General features: G+C 40.8%; 1 long non-coding RNA gene across 1 annotated transcript in view; it reads left to right on the forward strand.

Moving 5' to 3' along the window:
* Positions 1-857: 857 nt before the first annotated feature.
* Positions 858-23,176, forward strand: part of LOC130357782 (uncharacterized) — a 33,709-nt gene continuing 11,390 nt past the window's right edge. Inside the window, exon 1 of the long non-coding RNA XR_008889261.1 lies at positions 858-929. This is a non-coding gene — a long non-coding RNA (uncharacterized LOC130357782). The remainder of the gene's footprint in view (positions 930-23,176) is intronic.

The following is a 23,176-nucleotide window of genomic DNA, read 5'->3' on the forward strand; positions in this document are numbered from 1 at the left end:
TTGGCTGCAGGTTCTGCAACTCATTCTATGAGAAAGCTTTCAACTGTTTGCACGTGTGTGCGTACTTGTGAAAGCAGCGCTTGCCCGCCTGGGATCTGGCCCAAGTGTCCTTGATTTCCAATTCCCTGCCTATGCTGGACGGGTCCCTGTGTCCTGCTTACACTTTTCGCATGTGCAGCCAAACCATCCCCCCCTCCCCCCCCCCCTGCCCCCTTTCCGAACATTCACTCCTGGAGGAGGCAGGGTTCGCCAAAGCATAGGTATGCCACTGTATAACAATAGAGTGAGGGATTATTACACTATATGACTAGACGTTACAATCCTGAAACCCTGTGAGAGCTTACATAGAAGCTTTGTATTACATAGTTGGCCGTTCATTGGAATAAGTTTATTTGTTTTCAAAAGTTGAGGTTTTAATCTAAATTAGTCCCTTTAAACATATACATTTTTGTATGAAGAACTATTTTGCAACTACAGTATATTCTGATCTCTCCACCATTATGAAACAAGCTTGTTTTTGCTGGCAGATGCCCCATAAACAGATCCCATAAATTCTGCTCAGCATAGTCAAGGTGTATACTATCTGCCAGACTCCTCTACAGACATGTTAGTCCCCATGTCCTCAAAGACCACAATCCTCTTTCTGACCACTAATACCTTGCAGTGTTGAGGACAAGCTGGCCAGTACAGATTCCTCAAAGTATTTTCAAATAACTCAGCTCACCACAGAATGCATTTACTTCTGTTTATCTTGGCAAAATGAAAATAATCATTTCCTTCCTGTTAAATACAGAGCTGAAGATCTCCTAAACACTGAGACCAGCAATGTATGTTATACACAACTGGTGTTATTGAATGGGAAGTGAGATGGACGTAAATGAATTTAAATCACCTGCAGCTCTGCGCCAATTTATACATTCTGCTGAATTGTAAGTATCCAATGACTGGCTATATAACACATCGTCATTAACACTTGATGCTGTTCTTACTAGTGATGACTTTAAGACACTATGCAATTTACTGCTGGATCAACAAATATAAGTAACTGCATGACTTCTTCCTACGCTGGTATGCATCCCTCTGCCTATCTCACCTACCAGAACTGTCAGTATATTGAGAGTCTTAAAACATTCACTGCTTACATCCCTACTTCCGTATTTTACATGTACGACAGAGGACTGTGTGGTCATCATAAATAACTGTATACCATATATGTCATTCAGGTGAGTCCTCAAGATATTACATACAGTATAAATGCAATAATTTTGCATGTATCAATAAATACTTAAAGGGGTATTCCAGGGAAAAAAAACTTTTTTATTTATATCAACTAGATCCTCGGTTGTGAGCTGCACACTTATTTTCTAGATTTGTAAATTATTTCTATTAAAAAATCTTAATCCTTCTAATAATTATCAGCTGCTGAAGTTGAGTTGTTCTTTTCTGTCTGGCAACAGTGCTCTCTGCTGACATCTCTGCTTGTCTCGGGAACTGCACGGGAACGGCATTGTCATCAGAGACAGAAAAGAACAACTCAACTTCAGCCGCTCAGAAGTACTGAAAGGATTAAGATTTTTTAATAGAAGTAATTTACAAATCTAGAAAATAAGTGTGCAGCTCACAACCGAGGATCCGAGGTATAAGTGGTTAAAAGAAGGATCCCTACCGACCCAAAGTTAAAAGGAACTATAAAAATATATCAACTACACCTCAAGGATCTCACCATACCAGATGGTACACAATAATAATTGGAGACAATATGTTTGAAAAAAATCATAGAGTTTATTAAACAATTAGACCATTAATTTTAAATAAGACGTAAAAAAACAAATGTAATTAAAAGAATTTAGCACTGATCTTATAAACATTTAACCATTGGGCCCTAATGGTAAATGAATTACTGCCTATAATTTTAAAAACGCTCATAGGATAGTGATGGTATCTGTTGGTTCAGAATTCTGATAGTCCGGCAATTGACATATATATAATGCACAATAGATCTAAACAGTCTCTGCAATATTGGTTTAAACAGTCCTCTAGAATAATTATGATAAGCCGCCTTATGTGTAATAGTTGGAATCGTATATCTCACATATATCTCACCGGTCTCCGGCCGCTGGTCTCGTACTGCGACGGACCATGAATGAAGTCCTGCGGCTGTTCATACGAGCGCAGTGATCCTCCAGATAACGGTGATTGCAGACTCTGTATGTGCTGTGCGGGGCCAAACTCCGGCAGATGAAGCCCGCAACTCAGCGAGTTAAGTACTTTCAGTTCAATGTTCTTTAGACACAAACAGAGGATTTCTCCTGGATCAAACAAGCTGCATGCCCGATGGTAAAATGGAGAGCCAGGTGAGGGAGGTGGATCTGTTTAGTGAAAACCAGCTTGCATATAGGTTATCAGCGATTGGCAGCGCGTTTTCTTTGGTGCTTAATTCAGATTATAAAAAACTCTAAACCCGTTTTAGGGTGCTTTATCCGACCCCTTCTTCAGTATATGATCATATAAATCATCTACTGAAGAAGGGGTCGGATTAAGCACCCTGAAACGCGTTTAGAGTTTTTTATAATCTGAATTAAGCACCAAAGAAAACGCACTGCCAATCGCTGATAACCTATATGCAAGCTGGTTTTCACTAAACAGATCCGTCTACCTCACCTGGCTCTCCATTTTACCATCGGGCATGCAGCTTGTTTGATCCAGGAGAAATCCTCTGTTTGTGTCTAAAGAACATTAAACTGAAAGTACTTTACTCGCTGAGTTGTGGGTTTCATCTATTCGGCCTATGCCGGAGTTTGACCCCGTACAGCACACACAGAGTCTGCAATCACCGTTATCTGGAGGATCACTGCGCTCGTACGAACATCCGCAGGACTTCATTCATGGGCCGTCACAGTACGAGACCAGTGGCCGGAAACCGGTGAGATATATGTGAGATATATGATTCCAACTATTACACATAAGGCAGCTTACCATAATTATTCTAGAGGATTGTTTAAACCAATATTGAAGAGACTGTTAAGCTCTATTGTGCATTATATATATGTCAATTGCTGGACTATCGGAATTCTGAACCAACAGATACCATCACTATCCTATGAGCGTTTTTACAATTATAGGCAGTAATTCATTTACCATTAGGGCCCAATGGTTAAATGTTTATAAGATCAGTGCAAAATTCTTTTAATCAGATTTGCTTTTTTATGTCTTATTTAAAATTAATGGTCTAATTGTTTAATAAACTCTATGATTTTTTCAAACATAATGTCTCCAATTATTACTGTGTACCATCTGGTATCGTGAGATCCTTGAGGTGTGGTTAATATATTTTTATAATTTACAAATCTGTTTAACTTTCTGCAGCCAGTTGATATATAAAAAAAAAGTTTTTTCCTGGATAACCCCTTTAAGTTCACAAAGCAGAAAAATTATTTTATTTTACACACTGATTTGTGTTCGTAATTGGCAAAGAAATGGCCGCAAACAATGGGCAATTGCTGCTACGTTTTTCCCACCAATTACAGATGAAAATCTGTGCATAAAATAAAATAAGTCAACAAATGTTCTAAGTGACCTCTACCTCTGGCAGTATCTGACAATTTTTTTTTTTATTATATTTTTAATTCATTTTCATTCATTCATTTTCAAGTTTTACCATGTGGATTTTAACATACAATTTAGCATGTAAGTGCAGCGTACTGGTACCTGTGCTCCAGCGGATATTTATTAGTAGTTGTCATGTGACTGGAAGAAACCCTTATCTGCCTGCATAAATCTGTGTATTTGTGTATGACTGTGTATCTGTGTTTAACTGTTTTTGTATATTGCCTCAAAGGTTGCATGACAGCAGCATCACAGCACTAACCTGAATATGCTTATTGTCCTTTATGAGCAATGACATTGTTGTCCTGTACTAGTAATGCTCCTCCCACCCATTCCGGCTGCTAACTCTATCCCCCTCAGATGCTAACTCTGCCCTCTTCAATAATATTTATCCATTTATCCTCAGAACCTCTTTGAAGGGGCAGGAGAGACATTGCTAGTACAGTATAGAGACTGCCTCCGTTGATCAGAAAGGCTGATTTGCATATATTGGTTTCTAAGGATTACAACAGACAGCAGCACAGATTTTTATAAGGTAAACTTTGTTTGAATCAGCAATACCCTCACTATTACTCTGTATATTCAGGTCAGTGCAGGTGATACGGCTGTCAGATTCGCTCTATTAGCAGACACTGTGATATTCCAGGCGTTTACAGGTTGAACATTTCCATAATGCTTTGTAAGAATAGGTGATGCATTGGTTACAAGACGTTCCTCATGTGAGCTTTTTATAAAGAAGTTTACAGAATAGCTGTGGGATAAGTCTATAGTCCAACCCCCTCTCCAGCAGGGCTGGATACAAATGAGTTCTAGTCTGTCTTTTACCAAAGTCACATGTCTTCCAGCTTTGCTCCTGCTGGAAAGACCAGTTAGTCAGTTAGTGAAAAGTGTCTGTACCTAGTTTATAGTGTTTGTCTTAGGTTCCGTAAAAGTCAAGGCAAAAAAGAGAGAGTGTGAGAACCCCTAGCCTCTAGTAGTGTTTCTTCTAGGAGTAGTTAAAACCTTTTCAGTGTCCTGCATCCAGTTGAAGTGAAGCCTGCTTCAAGTCATAGGTTCTGTTCCAGTTCTAGTTATAAGTTCTATTGCCTGAGACAGATCTAGATCACATGTATAGTGATAATAGTACTGTATAAAGGTTCGAAGATTTGTCCAAAAGATCCTTTCCAATCCACTTTGTGAATGCACAGTGCTGTTGCTAGCTCCAAGAAGGAGTATTGTGCTGTCAGAGAAAAATGAAGCCGAACAAGGGTCCCTCTACTTACACATATCTCTTTAGTGACCTACAGCTTTGTAGTCAGTTAGGCTGCTCTAATCAGTGATTTACGGTTATCTGTGTACATGTGTGCATATAATGAGAGCTGTCAATCACTGATTAGGACAACCCACATGACTACTTTGCCCAGAATGAGCACAGATTTCCATAAATAAATTACAACTTATCCTGTAACTTTTTCCCCACAAAATTATATAAAGTCATTCAGCATCACTTGCTATAAAACATGCTACCTGCAGATTGGACTGTATTTTTTGTGACACATTCCCTTTAAATTTGTAATAATTTTTCAGTTAAACTTAGTACTTTTCCATCAAATGTTTTTGAATATGGGTGCAGATCCTATCAACTTGGGTCATTGTAAATTGGCCACAATGTTTCTTTTTTGTTCTAAATGTTTGTCTCCATATTTATTATGTATATGTATGTGTACCGCACTAAGCTGACCTTGTGCCAAGGTAAACACTGTAAGTAGCTGAATATGAAATCCACAAAGGCTTTAAGTACATAAAGCGTATCTGTAGATCAGTCATTTCAGAGTACTGTAGCATCTTTCCCTTTTAGTAAGATCAGTATTTATAAATGTCATGAGACAAATCTATACATTTTATTTACAAGTCATCTGCAGTATTTAACTCTGCATGGTGCTTTATTATTAATACACCCTACAAAGTCTATGTGATATAATTTAACTATAATAATGTAACAATAATAGTTCCCTAAAAAGGGTAAAATGAAACTGTTTTACAAATGATATTAATAACTAGTAAAATCTAATATTAACAGTGTAACATGTATTTCCCATCTGCCCAAGTACAGAAATGGTCTCAGCTATTCATACTAACATAACGTTTGACAATCTTGTAGTTTTCGAAAAGGGCCGATCCATATTCTAAAGACTTGTCTTAACCTTATGACATGAAGGTCGCAAGTTCAGATCTTGGCAAGGTCTAATCAACCTCCCATCCTGTGAAAGTTAAAATGATTACCATTTCCCTCTGACAATCTTATGATTGATGATGTACAAATTGCACATTAATTGTAATGCACACTCCTAAGATACAAATTGATTAATAAGTTTACAAGGTAGTTTTTCAATATTTAGGACAGAGATAGATGTTTTAGCAATGGATTTTCTATCAACTTATACACTCAAATTCTTATTGTCTGTATACTTTTCTTTCATGTAAACATTTGATATTTTGGAATTTTACATACATAAGCCTTTAATAATACATATTTGTCGAATTACTTTCTCCCACTGGCTTAGTTGACAGAGGTTAAGCTTCTATATTTGTAATGATCCGATCCACATCTTCCTTCCTGCATACCGGAGGCTGGATGCTGGTGAGTGACAGCTTCCAGTGTCCTATTCCCTGCAGGTGTTCTGGGCCAATTAGGTCTGGAGCTGTTGCATACACCCCACTGGCCGGTTATTTTAACATGGCTGTAGGCATTTTCTATGCCCACATCCTCTCATTAGCATTCCTCAATTTATTTAGTTGTTTCTTGGATCTCTGCTTCTGTTATCTGACTATTCTTTGCCTGATGATTCTGTACTGCCTTCCTTCTCCAGGTTTTGATCCTTGAATTCCTGACCTACGTCTGTGTTTGTTTATCTTGTTTAATATGTTCTTGCTTTTTTGCCTTATTATAATTTTGACTTTGTTCTCTGATGTGTTGACTTTGTTTTGTGATTTATTGTGATTAATTAACCTGGTGTTACACCCTGCACTTTACCATTCCAGGGAACCTCACCCAGTTGAGAGTCCATCACTTCAGGCAGACTGTCTAATAGGCAGCAACAGAGGTATGGGTGAGACTTAGTTTGCACTCTCCCCTGCCCGATGTTTTACCATTCCTCTGGAACTAAAATCCACCAACATCCCACAGGTTGTGTTTTAGTTTACATGTGATGGCATTCTTCTTTCTGGCAGAGAGCATTGGAAGAACAGACAAAGAGACTTCATTTGATGGCACAGACAGAGTGGTGTTAGGTAAAGTATAGCTTTGAGGCTCAGGTTATTGGTGTCTTAGGGGTTGCTTAGTATGACTGTGTAGCATTTCTGAAGTATCCGTGTAGTGGCAGGTCATTTTACTTCTCTGAAGCCTGTATGCTTATTTGTAAGGTAGTATAAACCTTTATTTGGAATATTTATCATATAGCACCAACTTATTTCCTACTGCCGAACAGAGATTGTTATCAATTATTGTCGCCATTGGAGCACACAATATGATTTTCAACTTTGTTTAGGAGCAAACTCATACTAACACATGGAAACCATGCAAATATTGTACAGATGTTGATCTTGGTCAGATTCAAACCCAGGAGACCAGTGCTGCACAGCAACAGTGCTTCCAGTATAGTTTGTTCTGTTGTTTATCTGCATTGTGCTTCCCGTATAGTTTGTTCTGTTGTTTATCTGCATTATGCTGCCAGTATAGTTTATGTTTTTTTTATCTGCCTTGTGCTTCCAGTATAGTTTGTTCTGTTGTTTATCTGTAGGGAAGAGCGAATCGAATCTGACGAATCCGAAATTGTTACAAATTTCAGGAAAAATTTGCTTAGCAACAAATCCAAATATTGCCACGATTCGATCGCATGAATTACTTCATTAAACTCCATTTAGTGCGGTTCAAGCTCCAGGGCATCTAAGATGGCAGCTTCACATGTCAGGACATGGGGCAAGGAACTCTGGGAAGGCGGGAACATGGGTAGGCGGGATGACTATGAATCACATGCAGCATGGTATTGCCACTCACCACCCCACTCTGTCACCGGGTCACTTTTAGTACTCCTGATGCTGCTGTCTCATTCAGCCACCATATGTTCTCCTCATGCTGATGCCAGCTCCAGGCGGTCTCATACTGCCACCATATGTTCTCCTGATGCTGATACCAGCTCCAGGCTGTCTCATACTGCCACTATATGTTCTCCTCATGATGATGCGAGCTCCAGGCTGTCTCATTCTGCCACCATATGTTCTCATACTGATGCCACCTCCAGGCTGTCTCATACTGCCACCATATGTTCTCATGCTGATGCCAGCTCCAGGCTGTCTCAGTCTGCCACCATATGTTCTCCTTATGCTGATGCCACCTACAGGCTGTCTCATACTGCCACCATATGTTCTCCTCATGTTGATGCCAGCTCCAGGCTGTCTCATACTGCCATCATATGTTCTCCTCATGCTGATACCACCTCCAGGCTGTGTCATTCAGCCACTATATGGTCTCCTCATGCTGCCGCCAACTCCAGGCTGTGTCATTTAGCCACTATATGGTCTCCTCTTGCTGCCGCCAACTCCATGCTGTGTCATTCAGCCACTATATGGTCTCCTCTTGCTGCTGCCAACTCCAGGCTGTGTTATTCTGCCAGATTATTGTCTTCTCATGCTGCTGCCACCTCCAGGCTGTGTCATTGTGCCGCCATGTGGTCACCTCATGCTGCTGGCACATAAAAAAAAAACTTTTCAGGTTCAACTATTTGAAATCTTCAATTTAAATCTTTAATCTTTTTAATTGTGAGGCCCTATGGTCTCGTCAGGCTGTTGCCACCTCCAGGCTGGGTTATTCAGGCACTATATGGTCTCCTCATACTGCTGCCACCTCCACGCTGTGTCATTCAGCCACTCTATGGTCTCCTCATACTGATGCCACCTTTAGGCTCTGTCATTGTGCCACTATGCGACAGTGATTCTAATAGCGGTGCCTCTAATCCGCATGTCATACTGAATAAGAATTGTTATTTCACTAACACAGCACACTCCCTATGAGTGTTACGACAAGGCAAAGTGTTCTACACCCCTATTGAGGTTCTCTCTAGCCCAGAAATAGCTGTTTTTTATTGCAATTCGTCGCAAATAAATTCGGTCCAAACCTAATTTTTTCAGAAGATTCGGTGAATCGGCCAAATCAAATTTTTCTAAAATTTGCTCATCTCTATTTATCTGCATTACTCTTCCAGTATAGTTTGTTCTGTTGTTTATCTGCATGAGATACCTGCATGAGATACCTGCCAAAAGAGTAACCTGCCAAAATGGGTCACATTCAGAGAAAGTACTCCGGGAAATTGAGGCCCGCTGGATCCTGAGGACTAATGCACAGGAGGCAGCGGGTCTTAATGACCGTATTGATATGGCTATGTTCCTTTAATTGTATTTGGTTTTAAATGTATGTGATTTTTTGTATATTTTAAACCGCTGCCTGTTATCCCAGCCCTGCTCCGGACGTCACTGGGAATAGGTGTATAAAGGTGGCGCACCTGAGCAAGAAAGGGATGGTCTGTGGAAGCGCAATTTTGCGCATAACAATTGTCACCCGGCAGAACACACTGGCGTCCGTGCGATCACTGGCTTGATGTCCTTTGATTTTACCTTCACCTTTGGTTTATCTGCATGATGCTGCCAATATAGTCTGGTCTGTTGTTTATCTGCATGATGCTTTCAGAAAATTTGGTATGTTGTTTGTCTGCATGATGCTTCCATTATAGTTTGGTCTGTTGTTTAGCTGCATATCCTTCTGGCCTCCAAGTACTTGTATGGAGAGGCAGAGATACAGCATTTTGGAGGGGGGTGTTGTCACCTGCTTAGTGCAGTCAGACTCCCTGCGATCAGACACTTTCCCCCTATCCTTTGGATAGGGTATAAGGTGTCCTACACCACATAACTCCTTTAACCCTTTAGACACTTCATACTCATTCACACTAGTGTGCCTCAGTGCATAGCAGATTATGTCTGTCGTCTCCTCCTGTGATGGTTGTACCTGTTCAAAACCCTGCAAATCTAAGTCATGATACATTTGAAGAATAGATTTGTTGTTGTAGAAACTTTTCTTTTCTTAAATAACGGAAGAAATTGATTTGCATATGTCAAGCCACCCAGTGTACGCATCACCATCCATACTATTTGAGTGACCCACCTATTATTAAATCTGTAAGAGTTATTACTCCAAATCCATTTCTTACAATGTAAATATTACCAAATTGCTTCCTTTATTGGTACATTGTAGACAATTTAAGCCAAGGTTGGGGGCAGCTCACTTTGCCTATATATAACCAAGGTTACTGGAAAGGTAAACTCCAATACCCCAGGAATGTTTGATAAAGAAAATAAAAATAATATTCCAGTCCAGGAATAATGGATTTAAAAGTAAAAGTAATCAAAAGTAATCTTTACTTTTAAATTCATTTGAAGCTGCTGAGGAAAGGATTCTTATCCTGAAACGTGTACATCTAAGGGTTAATATCACACTGATATCACTCAGCCAGTGATTACAAACCAGGATTCCCGCCACAGAACCACAAGGAGGTAACCCTCTCACACCTGTACAGCAGGGGTTACCAGAGAATAGGAGGGGAAATTACTTGTCACTGCACAGACCCGGTACTATACCACAGACCGCAAGCTCTACAGACATCATTGTCTAGGCTCCCATCGCAAGCAGGAATTCACCCCTGCACTGCGCATCGGCAGAACTTGTAAAGAGACCGCACCGCACACCGCAGCTCCATGCACGGGATGCACAGTTCCTAAAATGGAAAGACAGATCCTAAAATGGAAAGAGGTGTCAGCAGAGAGCACTGTGGTCAGGCAGAAAGGAAATTCAAAAAGAAAAGAACTTCCTGTGGAGAATATAGCAGCTGATAAGTACTGAAAGGATTAAGATTTTTTAAATAGTAATTAGAAGTTATTTACAAATCTGTAATTTACAAAAAATAAAAATTTCCAGTTCCAGTTAAAGCATATAAATGCAATAAAGTTTGCAAATGACAAATATATGTTTTCCTTCTAAACATATGCAAAACAAGATTCACATTTCCAGATCTATATGAATAAAATAAGTATTATTCAGTTCGAACTGCTCAAGGATGATGTCAAAGACAGAACTATTAAATGCAACTTAAAACACACATAAATAATTATCTGAGCACTTAGCTTCTCCACAGCACCAATTTCTTTCCACTGTTTTACCAGTAAGAGGCCTGTGAATTAAACAGAAAAAAGATCAACACGGTTTAGCCTCTAAATTTGAAGGTAATTTTATGAACCTATTAGACTCTCAGTAAAGTATGTCTTCTCCCAGTGTATTATTGGATATTATATTCTCAGTGATAATCATTGCCACATTAAACAAACTTAAATGTGTAAGGTAACTAAACAAGGCTCATTTTGTTGCAGTAGATGTCACACTTGCCTAACTGCCAAGACCCTGACTTTAAGTGGCATAAATGTACGGTAAATTTCAGTAAATATTAAAGGGCTCCAAACAGTTTAGCTAAGCAGTTTTTTTTTTTACATAAGTTTGTATTTGTCTACATAAAGTGCTGCATATCAATAACATGTAAAATTATATTAAATATACATTGTTGTTTTTAATATTAATACTTTATAACCATTTTTTATTCTTCTATTTAATCTACTATTAAATGATTTAATGACATCTTTATGAAAAATGTCTTTCCTTTTTATGCCTACAGCTCCTATACAGATTTACATGTCTCCAAGATAACAGACAACACGCAAAGTCTGATGTAGTCTGCAGTCTCACCCTCTTCCACGTGTCCTCTACCTCTTGCTAACCTACTATTTGTATGTAGGCAGAATCAAATCTGTTTGCAGCCATATGATTCCACTCAGCGCTGTGAGACCCTCACTGACATGTGGACACTACTGAAAGGGAATTGACATCCAGGCACCACTAGTGGCATCACTAGGTATTATAAAAATATATATTTTGCCTGATAGGTAGGTCCTCCCACCACCATTAGGCAGGTAGGTACCCCTAATATGTAGGTAGGTTCCCTCTAGTAGGAAGATAGGTCCCCCAGTAGGTAGGTCCCCCCAGAAGTTAGGTTCAATGAGTAAGTAGGTTACCTTAGTTCTGCAACCCCCATTTTTATTATCATGCAGCTTCACTCCTCATTCCCCATCCTTGTGTGGTGGCCAGATGGCTCGTTCATCCATAAGATGGCTGTCTATGTTAGAGCACTTGATAATATACGTCACTCTGCCTCCTTCATAGAATTACACTGCATAAAAGTGAGGAGAGCAAGCACAATGCATGAGATAGAATGACATGTATCATCATTTGCTCTTTCATAGACAGCCATCCTATGGACTGATGAGCCATAGACAATGCATGGAACGCAAACCCGGCAATGATCGGGTGAGAGGCTCAGGTCGGATACCTCCTAATCAGTCACTTATTCCCTAACCTGTGTATAGGGGATACATTTCTAATTGCAGAAATACCCCTTTAGTTATTTTTTTTGCTTTTTGCAGTCATTTGGAGAATCCTAACCTGTGTGCTTATCTTCTTATTTAAATAGACAATAATAAATGACTAATAATTTTATAAAATTAAATTAAAATTAAATTAAAATAAATTAGATCAAATTCCTTACCATTTACAGCTATTCAATTAGATATCCAGAATTCTAAATAATTCTAAAAGTCAGTCAGTCAGTGTGTTCCTAAATACTACACCTATCTTTTTAAACATGTCATACATCTGCAGTTAGCTTCCAAGAATAATTCTGGAGAGGAATAGGTTGGAGTGCATGTAATATGTATTGGATGATATACTGCCACTCATTGAATCTTGTATTAACAAGGTGTAAATGAGTTCCTCTGAAATAACTGTATTGATCCGCAAACACCATAGATTAGCCTAGCAAAGTGAAACACTTACGATGCTGTTAGGGTGTTTATCATTAATCGCCTACAACTATACCTCTCTCAGAGTGATACATTTCCAGCTGTTCTACTGCGCCTACTGGAAGGATAGAGGACTAATTGTAGCTGAGCAGTCCTAGCCATACAATAAAACTAAAAAAGATTTTATACATTGGAGAATGGTATTTCGACATTCATCCCCCACTCTGTTCCATAACAGGCCTCAGGGGGATGTCACAGTTCAAGAGCATGAACCTTTTACTAAGATTTGACCTCTGCACTGAAAAGAGATGAACTTTAACAAGGGCAAGGTTCCCCCAACACAGTAATTCCCTAAGCACTAACATCCTGCAATTTGGTCCACAATCTACACTGCAACAAAAACTCACCAAAACCTATAGAATTATGGCTTGTGCTAATCTCTTTTACACGTGTTCCTATAAGGTTCTAATTCACTGCAAATTGCTCATAACATTGATGTGTATGATACCTCCACATAGAAGTGAGTTTCCCTTTCCTTGTATCATCCATAAAACCATTGCAGTGGGATTAAAATGAACATAACAACAATTATGGATGATAAGTCCACTAAACCGTTATTGCCACAGACACAACAGGAAGTGATAGAAATATAAACATACCAAATGCAGGAAACACTTCATTGAAATTAAATAAGGGTTAAATGTAAAATCGAGTTTGCACTTTAAAGCTGGCTATTTAAATAAAATAGCTTTTGGCTAGTTCAATTGTGTCCCTCCCCCCTTTACATGAAAAAAGGCCAAAAAGAAATGGCCCCGTCACTTTGCAGATGCTGTTTATGTGGCTTTTGTTTTTTAAATAGTTAGTTTTTAGTCTTGGTGGTTTTTCCCATGCATTTTTTCTCATGGCAAGTCTTTGGATTTTTTCACTAGGTGACTCAAGGATATCTATTAAATAATTTGGGGAGGGGGGAGCGGCACCAGAAAAAACACCAATGTTAAACCCACATGGCATTTTTGATGGTGTTTTTTGCATTCTTTAGACTTCTATGAGAGAAAAATGGCAACTTTTATTTCTAAAAACAAATCTCAGCATGCTATGATTTTATAAAAGCTATCAGAAAGGAAAACATGACCAAGAACAGTAAAAAAAAACAAAAAAAAAAACATCAAGTGGATTTGGCATTTCATAATTCCCATAAAAAAGGATAAGCATCAAATGTGGCATTTTTTAGGTGTTTTTACTGAAGTGCACCAAAAATTTGGTGTATATGTCATGCACCACATTTATTATGTGATTTAGACACTATTTAGATACATTTGCACCTCCCTTAACAAGAGGCATGGCTTACAGAAAAAGGCATGGGTAAAAAGGGGGTATGACCTGCTTACAATTCCAAAATATTGCTACACAATTTTGGATTAAAGTAAACCAAGTAATAGAATGTCTAAACTTAGACAGTATAAAGAGTCACCATATTTATCAAACAGCCTGACAACAGTGATATACACTGCCAAAAAAATAGAGGGAACACTAAGATAACACATCCTAGATTTTAATGAATGAACTAATTGTATGAAATACTTTCATCTTTACATAGTTAAATGTGCTGACAACAAAATCACACAAAAATTATCACTGGAAATCAAATTTATCAACCAATGGAGGTCTAGATATGGAGTCACACTCAAAGTCAAAATGGAAAACCACACTACAGGCTGATCCAACTTTGATGTAATGTCCTTAAAATAAGTCAAAATGAGGCTCAGTAGTGTGTGTGGCCTTCACGTGCCTGTATGACCTCCCTACAATGCCTGGGCATGCTCCTGATGAGGTGGCGGATGGTCTCCTGAGGAATCTCCTCCCATACCTGGACTAAAGCATCCCCAAACTCCTGGACAGTCTGTGGTGCAACATGGCATTGGTGGATGGAGTGAGACATGATGTTCCAGATGTGCTCAATCGGATTCAGGTCTGGGGAACGGGCGGGCCAGTCCATAGCATCAATGCTTTCCTCTTGCAGAAACTGCAATCACATGAGGTCTAGCATTGTCTTACATTAGGAGGAAACCAGGGCTAACCGCACCGGCATATGGTCTCACAAGGGCTCTGAGGACCTCATCTCGGTACCTAATGGCAGTCCAGCTACCTCTGGCAAGCACATGGAGGGCTGTGCAGCTCCCCCAAAGAAAATGCTGCCCCACACCATTACTGACCCACCGCCAAACTGGTCATGCTGGAGGATGTAGCAGGCAGCAGAATGTTCTCCATGGCGTCTCCAGACTCTGTCACATGTGTCACATGTGCTCAGTGTGAACCTGCTTTCATCTGTGTAGAGCACAGGGCCCCAGTGGTGAATTTGCCAATCTTGGTGTTCTCTGGCAAATGCCAAATGTCCTGCATGGTGTTGGGCTGTAAGCACAACCCCCACCTGTAGATGTCGGACCCTCAAACCACCCTCATGGAGTCTGTTTCCGACCGTTTGAGCGGACACATGCACATTTATGGCCTGCTGGAGGTCATTTTGCAGGGCTTTGGCAGTGCTTCTCCTTGCACAAAGACAGAGGTAGCGGTCCTGCTGCTGGGTTGTTGGCCTTCTATGGCCTTCTCCACGTCTACTGATGTACTGGCCTGTCTCCTGGTAGCGCCTCCATGCTCTGGACACTATGCTGACAGACACAGCAAACCTTCCTGCCACAGCTCACATTGATGTGCCATCCTGGATGAGCGGCACTATCTGAGCTACTTGTGTGGGTTGTAGACTCCGTCTCATGCTACCACTAGAGTGAAAGCACCACCAGCATTCAAAAGTGACCAGAACATCAGCCCGGAAGCATACAAACTGAGAAGTGGTCTGTGGTCACCACCTGCAGAACCACTCCTTTATTGGGGGTGTCTTGTTAATTGCCTATAATTTCCACCTATTGTCTGTTCCATTTGTACAACAGCATGTGAAATTGATTATCAATCAGTGTTGCTTCCTGAGTGGACAGTGTGATTTCACAGAAGTGTGATTGATTTGGAGTTACATTGTGTTGTTTAAGTGTTCCCTTTATCTTTTTGAGCAGTGTATTTGGAGCATTGTTAGACTGTCTTCTTTAACCCCTTAAGGACCAAGCATTTTTCTGTTTTTGCACTTTTGTTTTTTTTTCCTCCTTACCTTTTAAAAATCATAACCCTTTCAATTTTGCACCTAAAAATCCATATGAGCGCTTATTTTTTGCGCCACCAATTCTACTTTGTAATGGCATCAGTCATTTTACCCAAAAATCTACGGCGAAACGGGAAAAATCATTGTGCGAAAAAATTTAAGAAAAAACAAAATTTTGTGAATTTTTGGGGCTTTTGTTTCTACGAAGTAAATTTTTTGGTAAAAATTACAATTTATCTTTATTCTATAGGTCCATAAGATTAAAATGATACCCAACTTATATCGGTTTGATTTTGTCGTACTTTTGGAAAAAAATCATAACTACATGCAGGAAAATTAATACATTTAAAATTGTCCTCTTCTAACCCCTTTATCTTTTTTATTTTTCTGCATACAGGGCGGTAGGAGGGCTAATTTTTTGCACCGTGATCTGAAGTTTTAATCGGTATCATTTTTGTTTTGATAAGACTTTTTGATCGCTTTTATTCCTTTTTTATGGTATAAAAAGTGACCAAAAAAACACTATTTTAGACTTTGGAATTTTTCTGCTCGTATGCCATTGACCGTGCAATTTAATTAACAATATATTTTTATAGTTCGGACATTTATACACGTCCATGGTCCTTGAGAGGTTAAGTATGCAAGGTGATCATTTTAAAGCATAAAAAAAATGGCCGAGCATACACCTGTAAGGTGTTAGGCATGGATTATGGGGTCCCCTTTAAAGAAGTTACTGTAGGTTGTTGAATAATGGCACTTCATGCTTAACACCTGAAGAACCTTGCCAATTTTTGCACTTTCATTTTTCCTCGTCACCCTTTAATAGTCAAAAATATTTTACTTTTTTTCATCTACACACATGAATGCTTGTTTTTTTGCGGCACCAATTGTACTTTGTAATGATTTCCTTAATTTTTTTTTTCCTTTACTGGTAAGGGGAGAGTGCACATACCCGGTCTCCCTAAAAATTAAGCGCTCTGTTGGTTTTCTGACTGGATGCTAGAACTATTAATCACTGGTGACATACGGGGCTGAAGACACTCCCATTACAGGTAGATTGGAAGAAGGCCCCCCCATCTCACTCTGATGGCTGAGATATTAAAATGCGCTGAAAAAGATGTGTATACTTTCCCCTCCCCGGTGGCAAATTAGAGCTGTCACCAGTTTTGCTACATGTTGTGCTGGAAAATGTAATTAAATTTTATATTAAATATGAGAGAGATAACATAGAATGCATATTTCAAGTTAAAGATGTTGTTTATTCACACTTTTATTCATTGTTTATTCATTGCCTGTTATGCACATGGATTTATAAACCCCAACTTTTAAATGAACTTTTTGAAATGATGCGATTCTTTTCTGAATGCACGTTGCATACACTGGGTTAAGATTTGTCAGATTGCCTACATCATCATTTGTTGTTCTGCGTGCTCTCACTGGAAATTCAGATAGTAGTAGCAGTTGCATCTCGTCCTAGTATGTGAGGGTGGCCAAAAGCCCCCTGCTACATCAATGAAAGGGTTGCTTATATTTAAAAAATAAAATGTTGCCCAGAGATTTCAAATGTTTTGATAGCAACAGGTCTCACTCCTAAAACCTGCTGCGTTTGCTAGTTATAAGCTGGGGAAGTGCATGGCATTGTGTTCCACTTCCTGGGTGGCAAAAAAGGTCAGATTTGATTGACTGACTCATAATTAACTAACATAGCGGGTCTCAGGCCACAACATGGCTACAGCAGCTTTATCAACATTTTTGGCGATTTTTTACTCACTGAATTGCTGCCCCCCAAACCCCCCCCGCCTTCCTCAACACTGCGGCCCTAGGCACAGACCCCTGAGTGCCTAATGGTAAATAAAACCCTGGTTGTGCACAATGCGTCTCCAGAAACAATGGTTTATAATGTTGTTACTAGTTCAATTCATACATATTATCATAAAAATTTATTTTTTAATAAAAGCTCCACACGAAGATAATGACGCACACTAGAGTACATTTGTGAGCTGTCTACACCCTACCCCCGCATACATTTAAAAATTGCTAACATCTATTTTTGTAGTTTGCTGGTGAGTGGATTTACTCCCACCAAAATCCAACCAGAGATCTGTTCCTGACATATTTTGGGCATGCCTCTGCCTGTGTATGTGTGAGTTAAAAATAAACTCAGTGAAAATAGGTCATTTTTCTGTCTTGTATTGTAACCACACATAGCAATTTTCACTGAATCTAGAAAGCAATACCATACAGTTTAGTTATCATTTCTGCTTCTTCAAATAGTACAGATAAGAAAATCATTGAAAGACATAGCTACCTTTTGTGGACAATATAGATGTATCGAAAGGATTCGCCTATATTGATGTCCGGCTATCACAGCTGATTTGATATGTATTCAGGGAAGAAAAGTATCACAAAATGATACTGCATTTTACCAGTTAATTTAATTAACTTCTGCTGCAAAATTAAGGACACAGAACATATGGAGAGAAGAGATAAGTCTAATGTAATTATTACATATAAATACACTGGAAAATTTCAGTAATGTGAACCGCATTTGAGCAGCACTAAGATTCTCTATTTTTGTTCTTGACTATGGAAAGGCTTTTTTTTCTCCTTCTGAAATACTTGAAATACTTGAATACGTGAAAAAAGGCCTGGCAGGTTGCATCACTTATAATATTCTACAGTCAGAATCCATGTGGAAATGCATGGTCAGCTAGATTTCCCTAAACTGAAAGATTCACTGAATAAAATTCTACATATTCTCAATAAATGTTTATATCTTTAGGCCAGAGACATGTTTATAAGTCTTTTGTTATTGATGTTATTTTTTCTAAACATTCTCAAAAAATTTTCAATGTTAGAATTAGAGATGAGCGAACTTTTCAAAAATTCGATTCGGCCGATTCGCCAAATTTTTCGAAAAAGTTTGTTTTGTTTCTAATTTTTTTGCGGCGAATCTATATTAAAAAAGGCTATTTCTAGCCTACATACAGCCTCTATAGGGGTATAGAACACTTTGCTGTGTTCTAAAACGCATATGGAGTGTGCTGGGTTAGTGAAATAATACTGTTATTCAGAATAACATGCAGATTACCGGCATCGCTCTTAGAATCACTGCCGCACAGCAGCACAATGACAGAGCCTGGTGGTGGCATCAGTGTCAGGAGACCATATAGTGACTGAATGACACAGCGTGGAGGTGTTGGCAGCATGAGGACACCATATAGTGGCTGAATGACACAGCATGGACAGGTTGTCAGCATGAGGAGACCATATAGTGGCTGAATTACACAGCGTGGAGGTGTTGGCAGCATGAGGACACCATATAGTGGCTGAATGACACAGCGTGGAGGTGTTGGCAGCATGAAGAGACCATATAGTGGCTGAATGACACAGCGTGGAGGTGTTGGCAGCATGAGGACACCATATAGTGGATGAATGGCACAGCCCTGAGTTGCCAGTAGCATGAGTAGGCACTAGGCCTTCACAATCCCTAAGTTTAAAAGATAGCGGGTGCTACCTATGAGAAAATTTGACATTTCCAGACCCAGGCCCAACAGCGGCATCAGTAACCCATATATTGCCTGAATGACACAGCCTGGAGTTGCTTGATGCACGAGTACATACCAGGACTTCACAATCCCCCCCCAAAAAAACACCACAATTTTAGAAATTTTTGAAAAAGATTTTGGATAGCGGGTGCTACCTATGAGAAAATATGAAATTACCAGACCCAGGCCCAACAGTGGCATCAGTAACCCATATATTGCCTGAATGACACAGCCTGGAGTTGCTTGATGCACGAGTACACACCAGGGCTTCACAATCCCCACAAAAAACACCACAATTTTAGAAATTTTTGAAAAAGAATTTGGATAGCGGGTGCTACCTATGAGAAAATTTGAAATTACCAGACCCAGGCCCCACCACAGCCACATCAGTAACCCATATATTGGCTCAAGGACACAGCCTGGAGTTGGCTGATGCACCAGTACACACAGGGCTTCACAATCCCCCCCAAAATCATTTTTTTTTAAATGTATACCTTTGTGTAAAAACAAGCGCATATGCAACAGTTCAGAAGACTCTATAATGCAGGACGGTGGACCACCAAAGACTTTCTTCTCAAAAATAATAAACCACACAATGTTTGAAATAAAAATAAAAAAATTATGACATATGTGTGTAAGCGCATGTCTCTAAAAGATCAGATCACCAAAGGAGTTTTTTTTGCCAAAAATGATTAAGCAGAGTTAATCCCTCTCCGTATTTTTTATTTATTTTTTTTATTAAAAAATCACACGCAACAAGCGTTCCGTTGTGTAACGGTTAGCATTCTGCAAAATTCTATTTTATTACTGATAAAATTATCAGTAAATTTAAAAATAACACTACCCAAGAGTGTTTAATTACCCCATGCATTGCACCAGGAACAGTCAGGAGTAGACCTCAGCAGTACCCAAGAGGCTTTAATAACCCCTTACATTGCACAATCAATTGCGAGATCGAGCAATAACAGGTGTGTTATGGCCTCAGATGTGTGGGCTGCACTAGCGCTCCACTGAACGGATTAGCGTGTCTCTATCTTTCACCGACAGGTGCGGGTAACCCACTACCTCTCTGAAAGGTAAGCTGCCTCGAAGCAGGTGTTCTCCCCCGGGCACGTTTGTCTCCTGAATTTCCACTACTGCCAAACCACGCTGACTGCCAACCGTGCTACCGCCTTCCTGACTCAAGGGCAACCTGCAACTCTCTTCTCCTGATGATGATTAAGCCCCTTCTGCACCCGGCTCCCGTTGGCGATAGGGATAATTTTTTGCTGCCAGGAAAGAAGAATCACAACTAAGTGAGGGTCATAAGCTAGGGTTCATTAAGTCTCTGCCCCTTGTACACACTGCATGTCTCTACTAACAATTGGATGGTTTAGTTAGGTCCTCCGATTGGCCCCGGAGGGGTAGGAGAAGGCCCTGGCAGAGCGCCGAGAATTTAACGATCACTGTTGAAATTTGCATTAAGCATGTATTTAGCTACTGCTAAACTTCAAAAAATTATAGGCCCAAGGCCTGAGGCACCAGGGAGGCAAGTAGTTCCTGAAAGACACAGAATGATTCTAGAGCAGTCATTTGCAATACCCAAGAGGGTTTCATAACCCGTTATATTTAAAGATCAATGTTGACATTTGGATTAAGCATGTATTTAGCTACTGCTAAACTTCAAAAAATGATAGGCCCCAGGCCAGAAGCATCAGTTTCCCCCATATTAGGAGCATATTTGTCCCCCAGATTAGGCAGCATAGATGTCCCTCAGATTAGGAGCATAGTTGTCCCCCAGATTAGGAGCATAGTTGTCCCCCAGATTAGGCAGCATAGATGTCCCCCAGATTAGGAGCATACTTGTCCCCCAGATTAGGCAGCATAGATGTCCCACAGATTAGGCAGCATAGATGTCCCCCAGATTAGGCAGCATAGTTGTCCCCCAGTCAGCGCGGGCCGATCAGAGCCAATCAAAGGGCCGTATATGGCAAGCGGGCCATACAATGCCCAGGTCTGCCCCAGAGGGTTTCATAACCAACCATAATTGAGAAATTTTTGTTGTAGGAGCATGGTCAATCTACTTCGAGCCATCTGGCATTGGTAGCTGGTAATCCTGGCTGATCCATCCCTGATTCATCTTGACAAACGTCAGTCTCTCTACATTTTTAGTGGACAGACGAGTTCGCCTTGGGGTGACTATGGCCCCGGTCGCACTAAACACCCGCTCTGATGGCACACTACTGGCCGGGCAGGACAGCTTTTCCAGGGCAAACTCTGCTAGTTGTGGCCATAAATCAAGTTTAGCTGCCTAGAAGTCCAGCGGATCTTCAATGGTTGTTGGCATGGCCATATCAAGGTATGCCACCACCTGCTGGTTCAGGTCCTGCTCCATGTCTACCTGCTGCTGATGAGTTGCTTCACTATGCGGGTGAAGAAAGCTACTCATCAGCGACTTTAGACTCGGGCTGCTGCTGATTGAGCTGGTACTGCTCCTGCCACCCCTCCCCTCCCCAGCAGCCATGGCAGTGAAAGGTGAGCGCAGAGGGCCCCCCGAGTCAGACCTGCGAGTGGATGGACCATGTGACCGATAGGCATCAGCCAACTGACTACCTAGATTCTCTCTGTAGTAGGTCAGTTTGTCCTCCCTCTCAGTGGGTGTATAAAAGGCCCCCATTTTGGGATGGTAGTGAGGGTCTAATAAGGTGGAGATCCAGAAGTCATCCCGCTGACGAATTTTGACAATTCGGGGGTCACTACACAAGCAACTGAGCACGCATCATGCCATTTGCGCCAGTGACTCGGAGGGACTACCTGCCTCCATCTTCACTGCATACTGCCACGGTGTGTCTGGGTCCTCTGTCTTAACTTCCTCATAACCCTCCAGCTCCTCTGGCTGCTCCTGCTCCTCCTCTCCTGTCCGAAGACTAGAAACACCGGCCATCTCATCCAACCTAAACTGTGCTCCACTCTGCCCCTCATCATCCTCCTCCTCCAGTTCAGCCCCCACAGGGCCCATGTAGCCTGGAGATGTAGGCGCAAGGTCTCCATTGCCGTGACCAGCCATGGTTTCAATCATTTGTTGTAGGAAATGTAGGAGTGTAATTACGTTGTTAATTTGACTTCCTCAAAGGGACTCCGCAAACGGCAGGTGTCATGTATGAGCTGCCACTGGTTCACATTGAAGTTACACAGGGGAGTACTCCTATCTGCTTGGATCATCAAGAAATCGGTGATGGCTTTTCTTTGATCGTATAGTCTGTCCAACATATGGAGGACGGAATTCCAACGTGTGGCAACGTCACAAATAAGACTATGTTGTGGGATACCGTTCTGACGCTGCAGCTCAAGGAAGGTGTGCTTGGCGGTGTATGAGTGGCTGAAGTGCATGCACAGTTTCTTTGCCATTTTCAGGATGTGAAATGGGGTGAAGACTTGAGGAAGCGCTTGACAACCAGATTCAACACGTGTGCCATGCAGGGTGCATGTTTCACACTTCCGTGTCGCAGCGCGGACACGATGTTCTTCCCGTTGTCGGTCACCATGGTTTCCATTTCCAGATTTCGTGGAGTAAGCCATACTCGAATTTCTTTACGAATAAACTTTAGCAGTTCCTCCCCTGTGTGACTCTGTTCAACAAGGCAAACCATGTGAAGAACAGCTTGACACCGCCGTGCCCTACACACATGATACGAGGAAGGGCCACTGAGATTTGGACGTGCAGTGGAGGCCGAGGACACGGTGGAGGATGAGGAGGCGGCGTCGCACACTGTAACAGGACCAACTGCCTGTGAGCGAGAGCGTGGAGGAGGAAGCGGTGTGACCTGTCCAAGTTGCTGTTGTGGATGTGCAGGAACTACATTTACCCAGTGAGCCGTAAAAGACAAGTATTGTCCCTGCCCGTAGTTACAACTCCACACGTCGGCGCTGCCGTGCACTTTTGAACACACCGACAGGCTCAAGG

This window comes from Hyla sarda, chromosome 2, assembly GCF_029499605.1.
Source record: "Hyla sarda isolate aHylSar1 chromosome 2, aHylSar1.hap1, whole genome shotgun sequence".
NCBI classification, from domain to species: Eukaryota; Metazoa; Chordata; class Amphibia; order Anura; family Hylidae; genus Hyla; species Hyla sarda.